Consider the following 12,697-nt stretch of genomic DNA (forward strand, 5'->3'; position numbering starts at 1 on the left):
CTTCCTCAGACATAAGAGTGTTCTCGTGAGAGCTGGTGCCGCACTGGGGCTCCTTATCATCAATAAATTCATGGAAGCGGAGAAAGTCCTGTCTGCAGGACAGATTTTCACCAAATGCTTCCTGTTGGCTGTCAGTGAACTGTGTCAGGATGCTTCCTCTGAAGTCAGGTCAGTGTGAACTTTTAACAATTATAGGCTGACATTTCTATTTTACTTTCTTTTGATAAATTCTCTGCATTTACTTAGAAACTAAAGTGTTGATTAAAACTGCATCTCTCTGCAGAGCTCATGGAAAGGCCATCCTAAAAGACCTGGTCAAACAGAGGAAATTCAAAAAGATGTGGGAAGAAAGCGTCTCAGATAAATCCCGTTGTGAAGTGGAAAGAAGACTCAGAGACGTATTTCAGAAACAGCAGACACAGGTAAGCCGCACAGCATACATGAGCAGCCTTCACATTCAGAAACCACTTTGAAGGCTGCTCATTATTGTGTGGCATTTTCACAAATTTTTTTAACTACTTCTGCCTAAAATATTTGTATCCAGTTTAAATTTTTATTTTACTTTTAATTAGCTCATGGTTTAACTATCCGGTCTTTAAGTGATGACATAATAAATCCTGCTTCCGGGCCCAAATTACTCTACGTTTAATAAAGCTGTTGTGTTTTTAACATGTTTTAATGCTTAATATCTTGTTCTATTTAATCTCAACAAGCCCCTAAAAACAGTCAGTGATCACTGTCTGCTTCCTCGGTTTTTATTACTGCATTTTAAAACTCAGTCAGTTTTTTGGGGGAATGTCCCCAAACCTTACGATGTAACTACAGCCCAGGCGATGCATTAATGACTAACCCTTATATTGTGGATGGATTATCTCAGTTGTTCTCCTGACAAAAGTTTGGTCCTTTTACAGCATCCTGCCATGTGATTACACGTGACTTGTCCTTATCCGGGATATCGGGAGTCCTCACGTTAACTTTGACTGAGTGGAAAAAAGTTAGCGTTCATCCTTCAGCTTCACTATTTAATTCAGTATGCTGAATCTTAGCATTGAATGTCCACGATATTCTAATCAGTACAATTTAGGCATTCACTCCACCTACAGTATCTACACCTGTGTGGCAAATGTGTGGTAAAGATATAGATAATGAAATGTAATTATTAATAAATGCCGTGCCCTGAGTCCCCTTAGCTAATTATGCACATCACATCTGCTTCAGGTAAGTAAATATGTCATTTAATTATTTGATATAACATGCACAGTAAGTAAATATGTAATATGCACAAAAAACACTCACTTATCCACCAACTAGTCGAGGCAGATGGCCGCCCTCCTGGAGCCTGGTTCTGCCAGGGAGTTTTTCCTCTCCACGGTCGCTCATAGGGATCAATTGGATACAATAACGTTGTTGCTTTTTGGTCCGTCACATTGACCAAAAAGCAACATGTTCTGTGGCAAGTGAGTGTTTTACATTTTCCATCTGTGAACCGTAGCTTCTACCGCTCATTTATTGATTTGGAACTAATTTGGCACAAAATAAAGAAAAGACAACAAATGTTCTTGTCTTTCTTCAAGTCATTTTCAATAAATAAATTCAATAGATCAAACAAATGATCAGATAATCTGCTTTTCTGACGCAAGTCCCGTCTCTCTTGTTTGTTTATTGCCCACTTTGCGCTTGAAAGAGGAAACCAGCTGAGCTGAACAGGTGATGGAGAAACAGGTTTACCTTTTAGGTGATATGAATGAGTTGAAGGGAAGTTATGAACTGTTTCTGAGAGACAAATCACACCAGGATCCTTCTCTACGTAGTAGTGATGGGATTTCCGGCTCTTTTTAGAGAACCGGCTCTTTCGGTTCGGCTCACTAAAACGAGCCGGCTCTTTCGGCTCCGAACCGGCTCTTCAGGTTGTTTTGTTGCTTTAATTTATTTATTATTAACAATAATATAAAATTATGCACAAAAGGAATTACTAATGTAAAAAAAAAAAGTGGTTTTATTTATATATGTTTATATATAAATATATGCAGTGGCCCCTAGAGACAAAACACGTACAAACTCCAAAAAGCACATACAAACTCCAAAACTCATTTCTAGCATTTCTAGCATAAGTGATCTAGGTAGTAGGGCTGGGTATCGTCACTGATTTCTAGAATCGATTCGTTTCCGATTCACAAGGTCCCGAATCGATTCGATCCACGATTTGATTCGATTCGATTTGAATCTGGGAAATTTTGACAGTCAGAAATAGTATAATTCAGATCAGTACATTTACATATTTTTGTATCTATAAAAAGGAAGCTGACACTTTCGAGACTTTATCAAAGGTGTGAGCGTCACAGCGAGGCCTTCGTGTCAAAGTAGCTGAAGATAAAAGACAGAAAAACATGAAGGTGATTTTCCTGGCCTGGGATTTTATAAAAATATTCTGCAGTACATCAAAAACGAAAGAATACCATTAATGAACATATGAACGTTACCTCTGAAGTTACAGCGGTTTTATTAGAGACACGGCTAAGCGTTTTGCATTTTGCATAATTTTAAAAAGTTTCCATTTGTTCAGTATTGAATTAGGTTTTCTTTTCGGAAATATGTAAAACGAAAAAAAAAACCCAGCGGCCGACAGCGCTGCAAATAACGGTAGACTTGTGCGTAACAAGCAAGCGAATAATGCAGAAAACAGACAGACAGAGAGAGAGAGAGAAAGAGAGCTGTGCATGAAGTGTGATTTTATCCTGGTGTTAGCAAAACAGCAAAAGTCAGAGTGAATTCATGACGATGTTTATGTGAAGGGTAGTTTGGATCTTCTTTTGCTGCTGGTTCAGTCAATATTGTTTGGAGAGAGATCAGACTAACAGCTTTAGAATCAGCACAAAAAGGGCGTAAACACAAAGCGCGGACCCGCCGACAGATCAGGATCAGCGAGCTGTCGGCTTTCAGCCCCGACCGTCAGCTGAGAAAGGCGACATCTAACTGATTCTGATCCGCGGGTCCACGCTGTGTGTTTATGTCTTTGTGCAGAATCCGTGTTCCTGCTCTCATTTACTGTCTTAGCTGTTTGGTGGTTATTGAAATTTTGTGATCTTTCACCTGAGATTCTGGAAATTCGGGCAAAATAAATTTATACTAGAAAAATTTGCATTTCCTGCGAAAATGCAGTGTGGATGCTTTAAAGCTGAAGCTGTATGCAAAAACTAGCTGAAAAAGCTGAAAAGTTGCAGAAATTGTAAAAACTTTGCAGAAGCAAAAGAAGTTTGCTAAAATGGAATAACTTAGCAGAACTGCAATATCTTAGAGGAAACATAATACTTGGCAGAAATGCAATAGCATAGCAGAACTTAGCAGAAATATTGTAACTTACCAGAAACATGATAACTTCTCAAAAATACAAGAATTTAGGAGAAATAGTATAAGATAACAGAAAGAATATATTTAGCCAAAAATACTTAAGCATTACAGAAACACTATGATTTAGAAAAATAGTACAACAGAGCAGAAATACTGTGATTTACCAGAGACACTGTGATGAACTATGAATATTGTAATTTTAAATTAATACTATGTTTTAGCACAAATACTATAATTTGACAGAAATACTATCATTTGGCAGAAATACTATGTTTCAGCACAAATACTCTGGTTTAGCACAAATATTATAAGATAGCAGAAATATAATTATATAGCAGAAATGCTATATTTAGAAAGAAAAATATAATATAGTAGAAATAGTATGATTTAGCAGAAATACTACAATATAGCATAATAACAATGATTTAGAACAAATACTATGATTGAGCAGAATAGTAATAACTTAAGTGAAAATACTGGAAAAGTAAGATGACAAGCTGAAAAAAAAAAACGGAACATGGTTAAATTCCCTCAAAACTAATTGTTGTTCACCTGTGAAAAAAAAAATAAAGAAATAAAAATAAATTTAAAAAACAAGAAGGAACAGCCAACAGATACACACAAAATTAAATATGTATACACAAATGCACAGAGAGAGAGACACACGGAGGGTCTATGCCAGTCAACCAGTCTGAATATATTATATTTTTTTCCAACAATGAGATGCTGCCCTAAAGAGGGTCTCTCTCTCTCTCTCTCTCTCTCTCTCTCTCACACACACACACACACACACACACACACACAGGGAGAGAGAAGCATGTTTTCAGTCAAGCAGCCTGGGAGCTGCTAAATTTGAATCCAGAGGCTGTGTACTTTTTCCCGCCAAAACAGGTGCACACACGCAGCACAGAGACAGGATTTTTGTAGTCTATTTCTCATAGTGAGGATTCCCCTCAAACAAATGACCATAATTTCCTAACTGTATTGGCCAGAACGGTCATTCTTACACCGTTTTGTTCAGAAGAGATGGGGGAATCGTCAAGTGTTGACAATTTATCATTAAAATATGAATTTTTAGAGATATATGACATGGGTGACGGGTTGGTTTAGAAGCCACGAAGGCCCCAATATGCAAATTTGAATGCCTCAGCCCACATATATGATTGGCTGGCTGGGAAGCCGTGCAGGCCCTGATTTGTAAATTTGAATGTGTCATGCCTAAGATATGATTGGCTGGCTGGGAACCCGTGCAGGCCCTGATATGTAAATTTGAATGTCTCAGGCCTCACAGAGGATTGGCTGCCTGGGGACCTGGCAGTAATATATAGAAATAGTATGATTAAGCATAAATACTACATTTACTAGAAATACTATGTTTTAGCACAAACACTATAAAAAGCAGAAATACTATATTAGGCACAAATCCTATAAAAAGCAGAAATAGTATGATTAAGCATAAATACTACATTTAGTAGAAATACTATGTTTTAGCACAAATAGTATAAAAAGCAGAAATACTATAATTTAGCACAAATAGTATAAAAAGCAGAAATACTATAATTTAGCAGAAATAGTATGATTTAGCAGAAATACTGTATTTAGCACAAGTACCGAAAAGTACCAGAAATACTATGATTTAGCAGAATAGTAATAACTTACAAAATTACAAATATGGAGGCATATTGAAACACAAATGCACAGAGGGACACACAAACACAGGCTCTAATCCAGTCAACCAGTCTAACTATATTCAATTTAAATCCTACAATGACATGCTGCCAAATAAGGGTAGGGTTCTCTCTCGCCCACTAAACACACACACACACACACACACACACACACACACACACACACACACACACACACACAGGGAGAGAGCTGCTGAATTTGAATCCACCAATCAGAGAGGCTGTGTACTTTTTCCCGCCAAAACAGGTGCACGCAGCACAGAGAGACACGGGATTATTGCAGTCTATTTCTCATAGTGACGACTCCCCTCAAACAAATGGCCATAATTTCCTAACCGTAGGGGCTAGAACGGTCATTCTTTTGTTCAGAAGAGATGGGAGAATCTTCAAGTGTTGACAATTTATCATTAAAATATGAATTATTGAAGATATTTGACTTGTAATGCACCATAACGGAGTAGAGCGAAGCGAAAACTGCCTTGACTTGCCCTCAAACAACGCTTTGTAACTCTAAATCTATTTGGAGTATCGATATCATTCTTTCACCGTAAGAGACAGCAGGCTTTGGTGAACAGTCATGGAAATTTTCAGGTCTCTGTGGAAAACCATCAAAAAGATATGATGAGAGAAAAAAGTGGTTCATTTCCAGAGTTTGAAATCTGAAGAAATCTGAGCGAAGGACGAATTTCCTACCCTCAAACAAGTCCAACTCATCTCAGAACGGTAATAGGTGAGAAAAAAATTCTTGAATTGTGAGCATCAGGAGTGTCTGAAGATATACCGGGACAAGCCTCATGTCTTAACTTCGCTTCGTTAAGGAGATATGACAATTCGAATATGCCTCTCATTACAGAAATCCAGCGGTGATTTTGAACAAACTCTCCATTGACTTTATATGGAGAGTTTTGAGACTTTGTGTTGGTCTGAGGAGATTTGCCAAAATTCTATAAATCCCACAACAATGATAGTGACATTTTCTGAAAGCCAGCAAAAATACCTACGTTTTCATGTATAATTTGTGGAAGTTGAGTGAAAATTGAGCAAGTAGCAAGAAGTTGTTCGGACATGAAGAGAAGACTGCAAAACCTTCAGTGGCACACTGGAAGCCAAGTGCATAGCAACCATAACAACGCATGTATTTTGTGAAAAATCACAATTTTGCAACTGAAAACTTTAAGAGGCATAAAAGCAAAACGGTAAAAGATTTGAAAAAGCTGATTTATACCTGAATAGCCCAATAATTTGAGAACATTTTAAAGTTTGAATGGTTGTTCAACGTGAAAATATGAGGAAATAGTTAAGTTTCAAAAACAAGCAAATTTTAGCAGAATTGCAGAAGTTTCCCATTCATTTCAATGGGACAAATTAAGCTTAATATTTTAAAAAGTATAATAGTGAAAAATACCAAAAGACATAGCACACATTAGCAGAAATAGCAGAATAGTTTAAAATTTGAACGGTGAAAATCGGCTGAAAATTGTGGAAGTAGTTAAGTGCCAAAAGTGTACGGAAGTCCCAAGAGGAACTCAATAGTGTGGATGCTTAAAGCATCCACACAATTAAAAAAATCGATTCAGGATTTTAATGAATCGATTTCACGTTATCCAAGCCAGAATTGATTTTAATCGATGAATCGATTATAAAAACCCACCCCTACTAGGTAGCTCTGAACTTCCAAAACAGAGCTACCTAGATCACTTAAATTACACAATTGAAAGTATGAAAGCATATGTGTATTGTTTGTGTATTTATACACAACCATTCATATATAGTCAAATAAAATTTAAAAAAAAGTTCATTTACCTGTTATTACCACACACCAAATCCGGTCGTTGGTACTTGCTGGCTTGTGTAGCCACTAGGTAACAGAAGTTCAACACTGCCCCTAGCATCCTGGAGCACTTCTGTTGTCTTTTGTACGTGTTTTGAGTTTTTATGTGCTTCTGAGTTTTTACGTGTTTTGGAGTTTGTACGTGTTTTGGAGTTTTTACGTGTTTTGGAGTTTGTACATGTTTTTACGTGTTTTGGAGTTTTTAAGTGTTTTGGAGTTTGTACGTGTTTTGGAGTTTGTACGTGCTTCAGGGTTTGTATGTGCTTCAGGGTTCGTACGTGATTTGAAGTTTGTACGTGCTTTGTCTGTAGGGGCCACCGTAAATATACTTTTATTTATTCACGCCACATAAAATGTAATAAATAAATCATATAATACAAAAACCTACTAGTCACAGTTCAACTTTTAACTATTTAAATTTTCAGCTTTTTCCTTTTAAACCAATTTAAAGTGAAACAACACAAAACACTGCAAATCACAACACAATTAAATATAAATTAAAATATGAAAACAAAAAGAAGATGCACATTCTCTGTCATATGGACCTGTATGTATAAACTTTCTGAATCCTTTATCATCTGCAACTGAAAATAGTTGTGGATGATTACTATACCTTTCTAATGTGACGTTGTTGTCCCTGGCTCTCTTTCTCTCTCTCTCCCTCCTGCTCTGTTCCTGTGCTACTGAGTGCAACTACCGCCCCTCTTCCCAGCATAAAGCACAAGGCTCGCATGCTGAGTGAAGCCGAAAAAAGTGCGAGAGAGAGAGTGAGAGAAAGAAAAAAAAAAAAACCCACGGCTCGCGATAAGGAGCCGGCTCGCGTCGTTCACGTCAAAGACCCGGCTCTAAGAGCCATTTTGTTCGCGACCGACCCATCACTACCGGTCAGCCCACGAAGCTTGGCACAGTCATGTATGTTGGTAAGTGTGGATAAAGCTGAGCTGGTTTACTTTGTGTAGGACATTAGTGTAAACCCTGTGTTGCTGAGGATTTTCTGTCCTGCAGAGCAGACTTTGCTGTGATTTATCTAAGGCCCATTCCCAAATCTGTGATGTCAGTGGAGGACAAACTTTTTTTTTTTAGTACGCTAAATATCACGTTTGGATTCTGTGTGTTTTGTCCATCCATCCATCCATCCGATTCCGCTTATACTTTTCTTGGTCGTGGGGGGCTCTGGAGCCTATCCCAGCTGTTTTATGGCGAGAGGCAGGGTACATGCTGGACAGGTCGCCAGTCTGTCGCAGGGCTAACACATTGGCACTCACATTCACTCCTGCATTCACACCTATGGGCAATTTATTGTTTCCAATTAACCTAACCCTACTGTTTTGTTTAATCTATTTTATTAGCAGGTTTTAAGTCTGCCTAGAAAATCTAATTACATTTCCTGTGAGGTGAACATGTTCTAGTTTAGTTTGAAAGCAGCTTTACCTGAGTACTATCGCCAAGTGTCACCCTCCAAAAACATAGCAAATAAAAGTGATTCAGTTTAGGTAGTTTGTTAACTTCAATAAGGTCCCCAAAGAGGTTATGTTGTTGTTAGCATTTCCATGCGTGCCATTCTTTCTGTCTGTACGATGGCTTAAAAAGTTTTGAATGAATTCTTCTAAAACTTTGTAGTGGTGTAGAGGGGGGTCATGTTAACAGTCCATTAAAACTGACATCTGCCAAGGTCTTCAAGGTTAACTTAATGATTATCAACTTTGTTGGTTGATAATTGACAAGAAGGCTTATAACTATGACAAGTCTGGTGTGTATTGTCAAACTATAGCAAGTGACCTCTGACCTCACTCTTACATTTCACATCTGCCTTTCTTTCAAGTTGACCCCAAAATGTGTTATTTTTACTGCACTACAAACTTCTAGGAAATTAAAATACTAGTTCCTTAAAAGTAAATACTTCCCAGAGAGTGAGCTGCTTTGGTGGGGGTTTGCACTTCTTTTTTCATATAATATCATTATTGTGAAGTCAAAGTCTTCCTAATATGCCCTGCTAGAGCTCAATAAGTGTTGCATTTCTTGCAGGAACAACAGATTTCAAGCCGGGCTACTGGGTGGGTGTGAAGTACGATGAACCACTGGGCAAACACAATGGAACGTAAGAGGGCCTTTTTCTGGCTTTGTTTTTAAATAATTCAAAGTTTCAGTGACGCTGGTCCTGATTTTTGACTCTGCCTTGTTTATTGTATCTCTGTAGTGTCGAAGGGAAGCAGTACTTTGAGTGCGAGAGCAAATACGGTGCGTTTGTGAAGCCCCTGAGTGTGACTGTGGGGGATTTCCCTGAGGAGGACTACGGTTTAGACGAGATGTAGGACTGCACAGTTTTCTGCCCCAACCTCGCACCTTTATCCGTTCACCAAGCAGAGAAGATGGCGCGTCATTTTAGTGTGGCACATTAGAATTGTTTTGCCTGTGCTTGTCATGGTTAGTTTGGTGCACCATCAGCATCTTATGCTGCTTTCATTTGAAATCGTGAATCAATGCAAATGCTTCCATTACTCATGAATGGTGTAATTGGGTAGTTTACGATAAAAAATAAATAAATAAATACACAAGAGCAACAACAATAACATCTCAACCCATAAAAACACATTTGGGTTTTGAACATTTTTAAGTTACAATACAAACAGCTGAAATTTGTGGATTCAAAAGAAAACCACTTATAAAGTATCCTAGTGGTTCTATCAAATTGAGTTCTAAGTGGCACAACTGCTGTGGAGGAGATACAGCCTTCAATCACTAGCTGTTCAAAGAGTCTTTAACAAGAAACTAAATCCCAGCTTCCTCCTAGCAGAAAGACCATGACTAGCTATTAGCTGCTACACATGATCCAATGAGAATTTCCAGCACTTCTATCTAGTTACCAAGCTACACTCTTTTGCACTCTTGAGACCTTCCAGCTGTGGACAACTGCAGTGATGTATTGTTGCTAAGGGAAATTGGTGAGAAAGAGTTAATTCTGTCAGTGATGCTTAGGAGGATCAAGGCAACCCCCGAGGGAGTTGTAAGTTGAGTTAATGTCAGATGTTAATACAATTTGTGGAATCAAATAATGTAATTAAAGAACGTGTCTATCTGTGTGTGTGTTAGTTGAGCTAGATGGCAGAGAGCCACAGTGTAGACAAAACTTCAACGCCCTAAAGCTAAACATTTCTTCTGCTCTGATTAGCACATTAGTTTTTCTTGAGTGAGTTGAAATTCCCGTAGCTCAAAGCGGGAGATCCCTCTCAGACACAGTCATCTCCAGGACTCCACAAACAGTAGATGGCTCAAAGCGTCCCTTTTCTCCTGAAGTCCTCTATGTCCTCATAGAAGACGCGGCAGAAAAGTTTTTGCAAAACCTTTTACTGTGGGTGGAGAAAAAAGAAAGTTATCAAATGATTAAAACTGAGAGGGTGTCTGGGGACATCCAGCACATTCTTAAAAGAACAGACCCCAACACAGGAAATAAGAACAGAGTCAGATAACAATGGAAAGGAATGTGCAGCATCAACACCAAAACCTGGAAGCATTTCTCCAGAAAAATGCTCTCTGGTATCCATTGACTCACCTCCAATGGCAAAACCTAAGAGCGTTTCTCCAGAAAAATGCTCTCTGGTATCCATTGACTCACCTCCAATGGCAAAACCTAAGAGCGTTTCTCCAGAAAAATGCTCTGCGAGCATTTCAGGCTCTCTTAAAGATTCCTTTGAAGTATTAGAGATGGGTGTTGTGTCAGGGTCGTCTTCTGATTTTAAGAAAATGTCCATTGACCTCTCCTTTTTGCTCTTTAAGACACTTCTTGTAAAATGTAAGTCTAAGACCATGCAATCTGTGGCTAAGACCGCAAGTACTTCAAGAGAAATGCACACTCTCATCAACCATCTGACAGAGTTGATACAGCCTGAACTCAGCAGCACAGAGTCCGCCATAAATCTGATAAATGACAAGGATCAGTTCATTAAGAAAATGGCCAAATCCCTCATCAAGGAGTTTGGCTCCCCAGACAATGTCTTAAATGCTGCGATGTCAAATGATTCATCTTTTGACAAGTCTGTGATAAGTCATTTGAAATTCGGGCTCCCCAGTCCTCCAGAAAAGTCCAAAATTTCCAGGTTTTTTTCAGCAGTGTTAAAAGCTTTTTTAAAACCCTTTACGTGCTGCTTTAAAGGGCAGCAATGATTACATGACATTTTTGGCTTTTTCCTGCTGCCTTGCTTCTTTTAAAATCTTGAAGCAGAATTTTAGCACCAAATCCATTTCCATCACCCCCAACCAGTCGCAGCGGATGGCTGCCCCTTTCTGAGCCTGGTTCCGTTGGAAGTTTCTTCCTGTCAGAAGGGAGTTTTTCTTCCCCACTGTCGCCTTGTGCTTGCTCAAAGGGGGATCATTTGATTGTTGGGTTTCTCTGTAGTACTGCATTGTTTTTACCTTACAGTACAAACAGGGAGGAAACTTGTGATTTGGCGCTTTAAGATATATATCATATACAAAATATCATATATATCAAATAAAACAATAATATCAAATAAAAACATTCAGACTGTTGTCTTGTTTTTCTATGTTGTCAAATATGTAACAAGTTGAGTGTGTGCATTCTGGTCATTAGCATTTTTTGTTTTTTCATTTTTAATGTATTCGAGCTGAATTCGGGGTGCGAGGTAGTTGTTTACTACAGCATGTTTGTATAGACACTATGGAGTTCTGAGCTACTAGGAAGTAGGAAGAGGCTGACTTAACCACCCCTCCCTCCTCCCACACATACAAGATTTATTTAAATTTGTAGGATCTGATCTCTTTCAGAACCCAGCTTTGCTCTCAGGAGGTAGGAGTTAGTCTGAAACTTCAAAATGAGGTGGCCAGCTCTCTTCCATGTGTGTGACATAAGCGTCTGAATCTGACAAAAAACTTGAATATTTTTCTGTCCTTTGAACATCCAATACGTACAAATAGAATAGAATAATGCTTTAAATGTCCCACAAGGGGAAATTTGGTTGTATTGTATGTGTTCAGTGTTGTATGGCCCAATTAGTGGTCTGCGTAACAGCAGTCCATCAGTGGATATTGCTGCGCACATTGTGATGTTGGCACCCCTCTGGCCCGGGACATTCACCGTGGCTCTCTTCCCAATCACATTCCTCCTTCGTTGCCGTGCTTTGGCCAAGTTGAAACCTGCCTCATCCACAAAGATGAAAATCTCCATGACTCTCTAACATAAATCCACAAGGCAACATAAGCTGTTACAGTAGTAAATTTGTAAAAATTGTCTTTGTGTGTGTTTGGTTTTGTTCAAAAACAGATCTGTATTTTATTGTGATCTTACCTGGACATACTGGTTCCTGAGTTGCTTGACATGTTCAGAGTTCCTCTCAAAAGGCACAGTGTACAACTGTTTCATCCTGACCTGATGTTTTTTCAGGACTCTAGAAATTGTTGTTATGCTTACACTGTGAATATTTGCGAAAGTAACGTTGTCTGCCAAGACTCTGTGTCTAATTTCAGTGAGTTTTATCCCATTGTTTCTGATGACCATATCAACAATGGCAGTTTCCTGCACATCAGTGAAAATCCGTCCTCTCCCTCCTGTGTGAGGTAACCGTTGAGTCCTAAGCAGAAATGCAACAACAATTACACAAAAGCTTATTTACTTCTGAAATGTGCAAATGCCCTTGCAGAATACAAGTTACCTGTTGGTTTGCCGGAAAACTCTAACAATAGATGCCACTGTAGAGCGTTGCAGATTTGGCTGCACTCTCTGACCAGCCTCTCTCATTGAGTGACCATGATTTACTACATGATCAATTACAGTAGCTCTGATCTCATCTGAGACTACAGCTCTTGATCTTCCTCT

At 38.6% G+C, this 12,697-nt stretch overlaps 1 long non-coding RNA gene across 1 annotated transcript; it reads left to right on the forward strand.

The window, feature by feature from the left end:
* Positions 1–7,719: 7,719 nt before the first annotated feature.
* LOC146369481 (uncharacterized) lies at positions 7,720–11,058 on the forward strand. Its single transcript, XR_014797365.1, has 3 exons — positions 7,720–7,787; positions 8,893–8,965; positions 9,065–11,058. It is a non-coding gene; the product is annotated as an uncharacterized LOC146369481 (long non-coding RNA).
* The last annotated feature ends 1,639 nt before the right edge of the window (positions 11,059–12,697 follow it).

The sequence above is a fragment of the Perissodus microlepis genome, chromosome 17 (genome assembly GCF_051167445.1).
Source record: "Perissodus microlepis isolate ML-2025 ecotype Zambia chromosome 17, ASM5116744v1, whole genome shotgun sequence".
Taxonomy (NCBI): Eukaryota; Metazoa; Chordata; class Actinopteri; order Cichliformes; family Cichlidae; genus Perissodus; species Perissodus microlepis.